The following is a 14,336-nucleotide window of genomic DNA, read 5'->3' as shown; positions in this document are numbered from 1 at the left end:
CCAGAGAGGCCGCGATAGTGAAGAGGCCCGCGCACCGCGATGAAGAGTGGCCCCCGCTTGCCGCAACTAGAGAAAGCCCTCGCACAGAAACGAAGACCCAACACAGCCAAAAATAAATAAATAAACAAATGTGGGGTTAAAAAAAAAAAAATTTTTTTTTTCTACATCCACTGTTCACCCCAGTTACCCACTTTGGTTTCTGATACATTTGTAACTATTTGGTGGCTTCAAAAACTGATATTTTATGATATTCAACAGTAATACTAATGGCAAAGCTATCAATATTTTACTATAGGACGTTTGGAAATCTATATATTTCTACCAGCAAAATGAATTAAATAATTGAACTAGAACATGTATGAAAATTATGTCTGGATGTAAAATGTATACATATGAAAAATATGGAAATATCACTAAATAGATACAATTAATGCTGCTTTAACAGAATAATATTTTTATAATGTTAAAAAATAAAGAATACCTTTTGTTTTCCACTATTAATGCATTAGAACTGTTTGTTCCCTTTATTACATGTATTGGTCAGAGCTACATTAAGATGTACCTTTCCTTATCTCAACTTCCATACCATGTTACCTAGCCTCTGCTTATGAAACGTCACTTTCCACTTTACAGTTATTTTCAAAACTTTTACTTCCCCTACCAGACTGCCACCTCTTTGAGGAAAAGGTATATCTTAAGTTTGGTAGATCTCACTGAACCTAGCTTGCTATTTTTGCCAAAATACGTATTTTCCTATGAATCAACTTTACAAAATAAAATAATATCTCAAATCAGCATGCAATGTTTATTTCACATGATTAAACGTGTTCCCATGATCCTAGAATCTTGTTAGCTCTTTAAAACAAATTTATTCTTAATTAAGAGCTCCCCAACTATTTTAAAAGTGGAAATATAGCGAAAATCCAGTCTCAAGATAAATTTTTTTAAGAATCCTTTGGAGGAAGAAATATTGTCATTTTGTGAATTTGGCTAAAGAGAGACTGGAATGGAGTTAATATGTGCATGGACATTAGCCTTTGGATTATGTAGTATTTATCACAATTCTTTTTTTTTTAACATCTTTATTGGAGTAAATTGCTTTACAATGGTGTTATCACAATTCTTTTTAATAATATTGTTATTTAATATCCAGGTGATTTTAATAAATTGGCATTGCCTTGGGAAAAGTTTTATCTTCATGTATACATTCACACACAAATTGTATCCACACTTGATGGGACTATGTACCTTATTAGCTATTATTCACCTCTTTGGGTATATGAAAGATACACCTCTCGATTTCTTAAAACAATGTCCAAAGAGATGACAGTTTTTTCCTTTGGAGCATATACACTACTTGAAGCATGATACTTATTTCAGAAATACCTTCACCTTTTTAAAATAATTGATCTCAGTGGAAAAGTAATTTTCCACTCTATCCAATATGCCTCCATTTCATCTTGAGATTAATATATCCTGAACTCTTTTTGACAAAGGATCACCACAGAATCCTAGAGCAAGATCTCAAAAATAGTGGGAAAGGTAACAAATACAGAATGCCTAAAACTCTAACATAAATTCTTCAAAGGTTTTTCATTTTTATGGACGTCACAGGCAGAAGTGATAAGATGCCTCTCAGAAACATGAATAATTATCTGAAAGAGATCTAATGAAATCATTAAAAGACTAACAATAATGTGTAGAAAACTATAACCTCGTATTTGCTAAGTGTTTTTCCAAGGATATAGCTGTAATGCTTATATAAATATATATATATATATTTTTAAACATCTTTATTGAAGTATAATTGCCTTACAATGGTGTGCCAGTTTCTGCTTTATAACAAAGTGAATCAGTTATACATATACATATGTTCCCATATCTCTTCCCTCTTGCATCAAATATATATTTTTATAATACAAAAACACTACTACATACACCCCGAGTTCCCTACCTCAACTCTAAAAATACAAGATATGTCTAGAGACTTTTGGTGCCCTATGTCAATAGCTCTTCTTGAATCCTCTGCTTTGCGATCAATAATTCTCCAACCATTAGTGAATTTGCTCCATGACTCATCAGAAATGATCTACAAAGTTAATGGGGGTCATTGTCCCCCCGCAGGCTCCACACATGCATTGACACTAATGGCAGTTATGCCTCCTGTAGTGGGGGACAGATTCAAGATGGCACCAAGCCGGGAGGCAACTCTTCCGAGATTCTCCATAAAACCTGCTCCCTTCCCCCGCCCCCCCCCACCAAAGAAGAACTCACTGCATCCAGCCTGTCTTATATCTTTGGCATCCTTCAAGGAAATAAAAGTAAGCATATGTTATATGGATAGAAAAGAACCACGTTTTTTTTCAGTTTAACACTCACGGTGCATGGCAAAATGTACTTCAGTTTTGAAAATATCTGAAAGGAATGTTTCCAGGACCTAGGCCATTGTGCTTTGTTTACCAGTTAGATGCTTTCTCAAAATGTGTTCAAATTATAAAGACAATGTCTCCGTGTATAGGAATTCCTCAAAGCCCAGAACATTACTACAGAAACGTATTCTTACCTTTCCTAACATTTGAAAACAATGCCCTCTTCCCTACAGGTGAAAAATCTTTCATTCTTGTGAATTCATTAATCTTCGATTAACATACAGTCAGGAGTTTGTTTGGATTTATTTGGGGTTTTATTCTCTAAGGGTGGAAAGTCACAGCAAAGGAAAATATATATGAAGCATTTGAAGATAATTGCTATTTACTGAAAACTCTATTTTAAAATAAATTTTAGTGACTCGTTTGTGTTTGGTAACTTCAGGACAATGGTAACTATAGTGTCTCTAAAATGTTCCTAAGTAGCAATCATACTCTATTCTGGCCTTTGAGAGGTGTTAAGACTCATCCCCTAATTATAAGCCTTTTCTCTGTTATTACTACCTCACCATTAAATCTCTAAACTAAATAGTAGTTTTGAGGATACAAAAATAGATGTTAGGTGGTGTGTTTTCTCAAATTTTGGTTACAATGGATAAGAAAGATGAGGTATTCCTATGTATAATAAACTTCTTCAGCTTGTAAAAATAAAAGTCCATTTTACTGTGTTTTGACCAGCAAACTCTTTAGGCTTTCTACCAGAATAGTGCTTTCTTGCTTTACTCTAGAACAGCCCTGTCCAATAGAAATACAATGCAAGCCACACTTGCTATTTTAAGTTTTCTAGTAGCAGTATTTTTTAAAAAGTGAAAAGAAACACGTGAAATTAATCTAACAATATATCCTACTGAAACCAATATATCCAAAATATTATCACTGCCACAGATAATCAATATAAAAAATATTATCAGATGTCTTATATTCTTTCTTTTGTACAAAGTGTTCAAAATCCAGTATGCATTTTACACTTAGAGCAAACCTCAATCCAGAAAACCACATTTCAAGTGCTCAACAGTCACATGTGGCCAATGGCTACTGTACTGGACAGCACGTTCTAGATTCCAAAAATATGAAGCTTTTTGGCCTAAAAGGCCACACACTTTAAAATCTCCCTATGTAACATCCTCTGTGATTGGTATTGCCATTAGGATTTTATATTGAACCAAATATTTAAGTGACTATATTTCACTCCCTTCGTCTGCTCCCCTGACCTTCATATCTACTGCCCACCCTGATGCCTCAGAGTGTAAGAAAGCCCAATCACCTATTCTTTTCATCTTCTTCTAAGCAAGATCTGAGATAGTCTCTAATCTCTGCATCTTCCATCACCAAGCAGAAAGCCAGAAGGTGCAGCAAGGCCATTCTCTCTGTTTCCATAAATAGATATATCAAATACAGGCCTAATGTATGGCGACAATGATAAATGCAAGGGCAATATTTTTGCTTACAGTAAAGACACGAAATTTTATATAAAAAAGTAATACACCCTTCCTCAATCAGAAATACGATTTTACTCCCTCCCTCCCCCGCCAGGAGAAACCTTGGGATATTCTGTTCTTGTTCTGGAACAGAACCCAGTGTTTCATTTCATAGGAATTCTGTGCCCAGAGGAAGAACAGAATGTTGGAATCAAAATTTAATGAATTCAACTTGGAGTCTAAGTTTGCCCCAAATGTGGAAATGTAAACACAAGCAATAATATCTCAAACCATAAAACACTTTGGATTCTCTGTTGGCATGGCTGCATAGAGTATCACACACGATGTGTGTCTGCACACAAATTTGTTCTTAGTTACATGAGGAAAAAAAAATTAAACTAGGCACGTGAGGTTTTCTGAGTCTCTTAGTAATAATACAACCTGATTATTACGTCTTTAGTGACATTGTAATTATAGACGAATGGATAAACAGGTTTTCTGGTGCTGACCGAACTTGTTCCTTAAAACACAAAAGGCAACTTTTGCAAGGAAACCCCCCATTAAACAAATAAAACTAAAAGCTTTGTCTACCTTTTGAAGGAAGGCCTAACAACACACTAGTAATCCAAAAATAATTCACCCCCATGCAAATACACAACACTGATGAAAATCAGAAAGCTGGAGATTTCCTAAAACACAGTTTTGAGCTGTGTTTGTCACCAACTTTAAGAAAGCAAAGATACAAGTGACGACAATGTGCTTTCACAGGCTACAAAATAACTTTATTCAGAGTCTCCAGCTATAGCACCATACCTAAGACATTCTAAGTACTGAACTAAGTATTCCTGGGATAAATTTTACAGTCTTTGAACTTTCATTTTAACTTGTCTCAGTGATAACATTTTATCTCAACAGCAAGACAGGGAGAAACACCAACGCTCTCAGGAACCCACAGAGATAACATGGAGTGGATCACTTATGCTGGTATAGAATAGTTATGTACTAAATACCCTCTGGGTATAAACAGGCGTTGTGTTCAAACCCAGGAGGGGGGAACACCGTGTCCACTGGTGTAGTATTTCAAAGCACATTGCAGAGGGCCTGCAAATCCAAAGGCATTAATTATGACTTCTCTCTCAGTGTATTAATTTGTTTGAGAAATTCCTCCGAGTACAGCAGAGTTTACCATCCATTTGCTATCGGCTTGTGCCTGGGCTGGTGGGTACGCACAGTAAAGGCAGTGCCAATAACCTTTCTGGCAGCTTCTTACTCAATCTTAATCCTAGGGAAGCGCACTCCACGGAAATACAGCACAGAATCCTAGTAGCCGCATAGTCTCCCGACCCAGGAGAGATTTAAGAACACAATTACTCTTCCAGCTCCACCACTCTAGTTGTAAAGTGCTGTGAGAGGGGCAAGCATAAGCTCCACCATATACCTGCTCGTGTTACAGGCTCTGGAATCAAAGTATTCTCACATGACACATTACTACCAATAACAGATTCCGGCTCCGTTTAAAAAAAGAAAAGGGGGTGGGGGGAGGCCGCGCTACATATTTGTCCTGCTTTTGTCTAAAAATCCAGAACCCCAGTCCTAACTACTTTTCATTCTTTTCAACCTTTCATGAAAGCAATTCAGTCAACTAACTGCGGCTCCACCCTGAGAGCGCCTATACTTACTTTTCTTACAGTTTTTGAGTGACGCACTACAAAACGATGGGGAAAAAAAAAAAGAGCCCTCTCATGCAGGGCTTCTTCCGCCCTGTAAACTTGGCAAAAGGCAAACTGGACTGAAATACAGCACTCTCCATATAAGGAAGCCCAGCTAAACATGTCATGCGTAATTTATGGGTAGCAGGCAGAGAATTAACCTTTGCGTGCACATATTTGGCCCAGATGAAAACCGGGCTGGATGGCAGCCCCAGGGGCAGGGATGCGGGATCTCTTGGGAGAAACCGTGGCTCCCATCTGATGGACTCGCATCTCCCCCCCGGCAAAGGTCGTTAAGTTGTAAGTACACTTCCACGCACCTGTTTCTTTTATCCGCCACCACCACCACCCCCCTTCTTTCTTTCTCTTTCTTTCTCTTAGGCTGCCAAGTGGGAAGCTGGCAGTGCTGACGGTGTCCGCAGAGCCCAGGGAAGGGCTCCTCGCAGCTGGGCTGCAGCTGCAACCTCCCGCTTTCCCTCTAGCTCGAGATGGTGTGTGATAGGAAACCATCCAGCGTGCTGAGCCGGCCCAAGCCTCCTCTCACTTCCTCCTTCAGCCATGTACAGCCCCGAAAGAACACGAACAATGCAGAGCAGCAGACCAGCGCGAGCAAACTGTGAAAATGGAAACTTACCTCTCACATTTTTTTTTCAGAGGCAGCCCGACTGCCGAGCGAGTGCCCAAGGCATTGTGGGAGTCATGATTCCAAGAGGCCCGCGATTTAAAATTGAACTTGTCAGTTCCCGGTCACGGGAGCATTGTGAGCGCCACAACTCATTCAGCTGCAGTGAAAAGACTGTTGCATGTCGCTGTGCAGCCTCTTATCGCCGAGGTCTGGTTTCCGCTGCTGCTGCGCGGCCCCTCCCCCGCCGGCCCAGCCCCACCAGGAAGCCCTGGGCGGACTCGTCGAGCCCCGGAACGCACGCGGCGGCGAAAAAAACGCTCTTCAACTTTCCGCCGCCCCTCGGCTCTGCTACCCCCCCGCCACCTCGTCGCCCCTCAACCAAACAAAGTCCGCTGGGGGTGGTCGTTGCCACCCGCCGACCGACGCGGAGAGCAAAAGGAAACCCGAGCTGGAGCTGGCGAGGTGCATCCCCGCCGCCTCCCGGTGGTATCTTCCATCTTATACGTTCAGCATTATAACCTCCGAGCTATAGTGCAGACAGGACGCACCCCTACTACTTTCTGCTCCTTCCGACTGGCTGAGCCGACAAATCGGTTCGTTGTTGAAAGAGGCCCGTGGATGGGACTTGGTAAGGCAGCCGGCAAGGTTAGACTGAAGGTGAGTCTCAAAATCAGGATAAAACAGTAGGAGCTGGTGGGGCTGCCGCGTTAAAATGCACCACACGGTTTTTGAACCTGGATGGCCCACAGGCGGGAAAGACATCCGCACGACTACCAGTGTGTATCTTTCTCAAGTAACAGGGTGTCCACGGTTTTGGAATTCCTTACTAAAACTTACTGTCACACAAGCACGAACACTCACATACCAGCTTCCCATCTACTTTGTAAATAATATTTGGAATGGAAAATCCCCTTCCTTCCCAACTCTGCATTATATGATTTATAGAAAGAAGAGCCCCCTCTTTTCAACATAAAATATTCATTTTCTGAAATACTGTAATAGTCCGAGGCAAATAAGTCATATCATTGCTGGAACAAAGGAAACCACAGCCCCAAATCATAATTCACTGGGTGTCGTAAGATGTAACTTGCCTGCACTTTGAATAGAAAGAATCCTGGACTGTCGTTATGTGATCAAGTTTTAGAGATGGGGGGGGGGCAGAATTTCCTCTGGATTTAGGGAATAACTTGATCAATGATGATTCTAATTAAAAACATTTTTTTCCATGTTTTGGACACAGTTTAGGACCAAATGCTAGCTACTGTGCGATGTACTTCCTACAAGTTTGTTAGGTTGTGTTAGAGAGGGTGGGGACAGCTTAAGGAGGAGAAGGAAAAACATCATGAAAGGTGCTAAAGTACAAAAATACTTCTAGAGGCATTAATAACAGACTTGCATTCTCGACCCTTGGCTAGATCCACAAAACACTGAGTTAATATTGTGCACTGCTCCCTTCCAGAACAAACAAATTAATTAGACGGTGCCACTTCTCAGTGTTAATTATTGAAAAGTACCCAAGCGCACACACAGTGGAAGCAAATTTAAAAGGAAACCGACACTTTCTCAGAGAACAGGGATGGGCATTCTCTATCTGCCAATTGGTAGCTACCCCAAGCTATGAGGACTTCTTTCCTTCTAATTCAGCATTCATTTCAACAACTACATCAAGTGCTTGCTATGCCAGAGATTCGAGAATGGATAACACAGAGTTCCTACCCTCAAGGATAATACCTCTACTAGGGAAGAGACTATTGAAGAGAAAAATAAACCAATTAATTCCGCCTGAAGGATTAATGCTAAAATGATGAAGGCAAGCCCAAGATGGGCCTGAGTAGAGTCAGGAAAGCTTCCTGGAGGAGTGACTTTAACAGGTGCCTTGAAAGGTGTGTAGAAATTAGCAAGATAAAGGGAATTGAGTCCAGGTCCATTGGAGAAAAGAGCCTGGCAAATACAGTGGACCTGCCAATCTTTCTGTTAGAAGTACAAGCCGGATACTTACAGGAGAGTGGCAGCAAATGAGCTAAAAGTAGGTCTGAGTTAATCCAAGGAGTCTCAACTTTACTCTGAAAACTGTGATGATCTAGATGAGTTTACACAGCAAGGAGATGATAGGTGAAATTTGGACTTGAATTTCAGAAAGATCCTGTAGCAACAGCTTGGAGGGTGAATGGGAGTGTAGGGTGGAGGCCGATGGAAGAAGGGTGAATGGGTGTGGACAGACTGGAAAAATGACTCATGCAGGGAATGAGGAAGGGAGGAGACTCCCAAGTCCCTGGCTTAGCCTACTGGATTGTTTGCTACTTGCTTTTTAATTTCTCCGGTTTGCTTCCATTCTCCTTGACAATAGACCTTGACTTCTGAGCTGGGCCACCTATGCCAGTGCCAGCAGGTGGGTGCCCTCACTGGCTTCCATGTGCGTCTCCTCAGAATGTCCAGTGAACCGCTGAGGGCTAATCCTGGTTGTAGGAACTGATTTTCAATTGTTCTCAGACCCTTGCAGACTTCCAGGTTAGAGCTTTGGTGTTCTTCTTTCATGTGGGTTAGAAAATTCGCTGTTGGGAGCAACATGGTGAAAAACAAGACTTTGAACCTGTGTGGTGCAAGAGTGGAAATTATTTTTCCACTTCAGCACTGGAGGAGGGGAGACGTTCTGGGAACAAAAGAAAAATCGAAGCCGAGACAAATTTTCTGCTCCACTGAACAGAATACAAAGAAATACAAGAAAGACCCTTGAATGTTAGAAACAGTAGAATAAACATCCTAGTAAATGACAAAGAAGATAGGGAAAAAATGTTATTTCACATAAGAAAACTCATACAAAACAATGGTCAACCTAGGACTCCAAAGTGAGTCAAAATAAATTATGATATAAAACTTCATTGCCACTGGTTTAGCTTCATTTATTATCATTGATAATACTATAACATGAATAATGACATTTAACATTTTGAAGCACTGCAGCAAACACCAGATCATATGTTAAACATATTAAATCATGTTGCCAGCTTTCAACTACCAGTGGCATTCTAACCACATTTCAAATTGTGGAAATTATTAAAAAATCATTATAGTAATAAAAAGTAAATAGTTCCCATTTAGAATACCAATCATATACCCTCAGTGCTAGGATAGCATTATGGTTTCTCTTACTTCTATGAAGTGTAGTTTTAGTTCATAGGCTCATGAGTAAGTATATCTATAAGTATAAAAAGAATGTCATTTGTGGGTGGAGAGGGAAATTATAGAAAACAATTTCAGATGAAATAAAACTACATTTTCAGATAAAGGAAAGAATATTCACTGCAGTTTCCTGAAATATTTCAGACCATTCAAGTCTTAATTATACCAATGAATCCCAATAGAAATACAGTTAAGGAATATGGTTTTCAGAGATAACATCAGCTACCTGGTTTACCAATAATACAGATAAAGGAAATGGTAGCATTTATCCTTTTCATTCAAATGAGAGTCTTTACGGCACTGTGTAAGTGTGTGTGTGTGAACTGTATCTTTCTTGTCCTACACACCACATGTATAGCTCAGTAAGCTCTCACTGCTGTCCAAATATTTGCCTTTTCTGCCCCTCCCCCAACAAATCATCTAAATGAAAATATCCCAAGGTATGCTTCTTAAAACTCGAAATATGAAAAGGTCTTGAATCACAGATCTAGGAATACTGTTTTTTATTATACCAGAGTAAAAAGAATCCATTGCAAGATAGTGTCAAAACTGGGACCCAAATTCAGGCCCCATGATTTTTGACCCATGTTTAAATATAGATGGTTAAGAGAAGAAGCTGCTGGAAGGCAATGAAGAATTGGAAACACTTTCGTATGGTGAATCTATTTTAAATAGATGCATTAAATGTATCTCCATTCAGTTTCACAGCAGGGAAGGGGGTGGAAGCATTCTTCTGTAGCCTGGATTCAAACTTGTTCAGATATCTGAACAAATATACTTGATAGAATTGTATGAATTTAGTTTACCTAAATTTAGTTTAGGACCTTTATATATTTCACATTATCAAGTAAGTTTTTAAAATTATGCCTAGTATTTAAATATAAATAATATATATTCTGTTGTGTGTATATATAGTATGTTATGTAATAGAACATGTTGCATATATAATATATATACCACTTAATGTACAAAACACATAAATGTAAAAATATATAAAACCAATATATTTGTCTTAAAATGTTTATAAAGATTAAAACTGAGTTAAAATATTAATTTTATCTTGCATTTTTCAATTAAGCTATTTTACCTAAAAGTTGAATCTAAATCTTCATTATAATCATTTTAGCATCTAGAAATAGGGAAATAGAAAGCAAATACGTTTCAGAATTAAAAGTTTAGAACCACAGAATTTTAGTAGAGAATGGAACATTAGAGCCCATCTGGCCCTGTTCCCTTGTTAGGCCAGAAAATACTGTATAAGTAAATTGGAACCATGACAGAGAAGAACTAGCATCAGTGTCTTCTGATTCAGACCATTTATTTTCATCATTTTTCTTAAAGACACTGGGGCAACAAGAAGCTCTAATATAGGCATAAGTGCTCCCCAAGTTTAATGTGAAGAAGAGCCACATTAGATTTCTAGGAGTATAATTCTTTCCTCCTCTATTTCTTCCTTGTTATTTTCTTTTTTTCTCCTTTCTATTTTTCCATCCTTCCTTCCTTCTTTCCTTACAGAAAACAATTTCACACAATGCCTCTGTTTCACAAATGTTCATGGAGTATCCACTGTGTTAAGTCCTGTTCTAGGCAGTATGGTTACAGAAATGAACAACACATCCCAATCACTTCCTTCAAGGAGTTTACAGTCTCTTAGAGGGAGACAGGCACTAAACAAGTAAAGAATAAATATGTAGAAAAAGATAGACATCTGAGGCAATTTCAGATGGAGGTAAGTACTATGAAGTAAAAGAAAGCAAGTTGAGGGGAAAAGGAGGGGAGGTTGTGTGTTAAACAGGATGGTTGGTCAAGGATTGAGATGGTCAGAAGTAGGCAGAGTCCTCAAAGAAGTGAGAAATATCGGGAAAAATCATTCAAAGCAGTGGGAACTTCAGGTCTAGAACCTTGAATCCTGAGCTCATGCTAGGGCTGGAAATCCCATGACTGATAAAAACTAATGGGATACCTAACCTCAAGGAGCTTACAGTCCAGTGAGAGAATCAATGAATCTTAATAAAATTAATCACACTCAAAATGCAAAGCTCCAATCATGATAATTTTGCTCAGCGGGAACCATTGACATGTTTGGTTATATCGGAGTTGGGGGTGCCAGTATAATTGGCACAGGATCCAGATTTGCTTTTCACAGAGATAACTAGATTATACTTGACTGCTGTGTGCAGGAGCCTGATAGTCTAATCGCAGAACAGAACGCAGGCAATACACTGCCGCTGAGAATGAGAGCAAACCAGAAGAGTGGGCTCTGGCCAGGACGGCAAAGGCAGCAAATGGCTGAAGACCTGAGAGAAGAGAGTGATTTAGTTGCCTATAGCAGTGAGATACAGTAAACATTAGAATCTTCCATCTCAGAGCTGAAGAGAATCCATAAGATGACCAGCTCCAGGCCTTGAGAGAAGTGAAATGTGTGTGTGTGTGTGTGTGTGTATGTGTGTGCATGATAGAGATTTATTTATTCCCTCAACACAGGATAGAAAACTCAAAATTACTGAAGACAGAACATTTTCATAAAATTCAGCAGTGATTCCAGTTCCCAGAAATAGACACTGTTAATATTACATTTTATTTTTTTTTCCAGGTTTTCCTCAACACATTTTTTTACACAATTGTTATTGTACTACATGTGCAATTTTGTGCTGTTATTTTCCCCACTTCACCTCATAATATAACTTTATAAAGCAAATAATATCTCCATGTCATTCATATTCATTATAATCCTCATTTGTCACATAAGGTAACAGAGACTGGAGAATTGACCCCTGACCAAAACCTCACAGTTAATAAGGGGTCAAGGGCTTCCCTGGTGGCGCAGTGGTTGGGAGTCCTCCTGCCAATGCAGGGGACACGGGTTCGAGCCCTGGTCTGGGAAGATCCCACATGCCGCGGAGCAGCTGGGCCCGCGAGCCACAGTTACTGAGCCTGCACATCTGAAGCCTGTGCTCCGCAACAAGAGAGGCCGCAACGGTGAGAGGCCCGTGCACCGCGATGAAGAGTGGCCCCCGCTTGCCACAACTAGAGAAAGCCCTCGCACAGAAACGAAGACCCAACACAGCCATAAATAAACAAATAAACAAATACTTTAAAATAAATAAATAAATTTAAAAAATAAGGGGTCAAGCCTCCTGCCCCACAGTGCAGCATTTCTGAGCCTATGTCCCAGATCCTGAAGTCATGTGTCTAATGTGTAATACATTTCTAGACACTCTATCTAGTGTATACACACTGTCTTCTAATACAGACTGTCATTAAGGAAAAGAAAATGTACAATAATGGTCTTTTAATTAGTAAAAATGTTACAAAAATAAGTATGAAACAGATACCAGAAGGTCAAAATGGACATATTACCTATATTATGTTACCTTACAATATATAATTACATGTAATATTGTGAAATACTTTCTTCCATCTCATAAAATGGTGTGCTGTGGTTTAGCAGAGAATCTCCTTGTAATCTTTTAAAAACAGTATCTATTAGATCTAACAGTATAAATGTTATAGTGTAACTATCTTATGGACTGTAATCTACACATTTCTACATGTTAACTCTGTCCTATGTAGAATAAAAGCATCTGGAAAATGTGGCCATTGCCTTATTTCTTCCTAAATGCAAAAAAAAAAAAAAAAATTTGAAATTGCCAATAGCAAGGTTGATTTTTCTCTTCCTAAACGTCCACTGTATCTATTTACTCATTTATTTCTGAAGTTCCTTTCTTTTGGCTTCTATGATATTCCACATCCTTCTTTTTTCTCATTCCTTTGTGTGTGTTTTCTCTCTGTGGATGTTTTGTCGGCATCTCTTATTCCTGCTTCCCCTTCTGTTTCCAGAAATTACCTTCAGACCATGTCTCAAGTGATGTCCTAAAGCAGGGGTCCCCAACCGCTGGGCCACGGACCAGTACCGGTCCGTGGCCTGTTAGGAACCAGACCACCCAGCAGCAGGTGAGTGGCAGGCAAGCGAGCGAAGCTTCATCTGTATTTACAGCTGCTCCCCAACGCTCGCATTACCACCTGAGCTCCGCCTCCTGTCAGATCGGCGGCGGCATTAGATTCTCATAGGAGCGCGAACCCTACTGTGAACTGCACATGTGAGGCATCTAGGTTGTGTGCTCCTTATGAGAACCTAATGCCTGATGATCTGAGGTGGAGCTGAGGCAGTGATGCTAGCGCTGGGGAGCGGCTGCAAATACAGATTATCATTAGCAGAGAGGTTTGACTGCACAGACACCATAATAAATCAACTGCTTGCAGACTCATAACAAAACCCTATCAGTGAGTAGCAAGTAAAAACAAGCTCAGGGCTCCCACTGATTCCGCATTATGGTGAGTTGTATAATTATTTCATTACATATTTCATTATATATTACAATGTAATTGTCATTGTATAATATATATATATTAAAATGTAATAATAATAGAAATAAAGGGCAGAATAAATGTAATGTGCTTAAATCATTCTGAAAAACCATCGCCCCTCCACCCCGCACTGGCCTGTGGAAAAATTATCTTCCACAAAATCAGTCCCTGGTGCCAAAAAGGTTGGGGACTGCTGTCCTAAAGGGACTTCTGAATAAGAACAACTTTTGTCACATGAATAAATGGTGGGAGCTTCATCTACACGTCTTTTTTCTCTTCTTCCCTCTTTGCCTTGTCCAGTAGTGTGGGAACTAAGCAGTACAGTCATAAATTAATTCTAATGTCTTAATGTAGGCATCAGGGTGCTTGCTCCCTGCTGCTCCTTGATTCATTTAACAAATATTTATTCAGCACTATGTATCAAGAGTTACAGGGACTTCCCTGGTGGCACAGTGGTTAAGAATCCGCCTGCCAGTGCAGGGGACATGGGTTCGAGCCCTGGTCCGGGAAGATCCCACATGACGTGGAGCAACTAAACCCGTGCGCCGCAGCTACTGAGCCTGCGCTCTAGAGCCCGCAAGCCACAACTACTGAGCCCGTGTGCCACAAC

General features: G+C 39.7%; 1 protein-coding gene across 18 annotated transcripts in view; it reads right to left on the bottom strand.

Moving 5' to 3' along the window:
• The window catches only part of MBNL1 (muscleblind like splicing regulator 1), a 174,815-nt gene extending 166,480 nt beyond the window's left edge, over positions 1 to 8,335 (bottom strand). The window contains exon 1 of one of the 18 annotated variants that reach the window (XM_082459603.1): positions 8,178 to 8,335. The gene's annotated coding sequence lies outside the window, so the exon portion shown is untranslated. Of the gene's footprint in view, positions 1 to 6,187; positions 6,895 to 8,177 lie in introns of those variants that run through there. The other 17 variants (XM_082459608.1, XM_082459602.1, XM_082459613.1 and 14 more) reach the window with 17 other exon arrangements.
• Between the last annotated feature and the right edge of the window lie 6,001 nt (positions 8,336 to 14,336).

Source organism: Balaenoptera physalus (genome assembly GCF_965194825.1).
Source record: "Balaenoptera physalus genome assembly, chromosome: 4".
Classification (NCBI taxonomy): Eukaryota; Metazoa; Chordata; class Mammalia; order Artiodactyla; family Balaenopteridae; genus Balaenoptera; species Balaenoptera physalus.
This window is presented reverse-complemented; position numbering and strand designations above follow the sequence as displayed.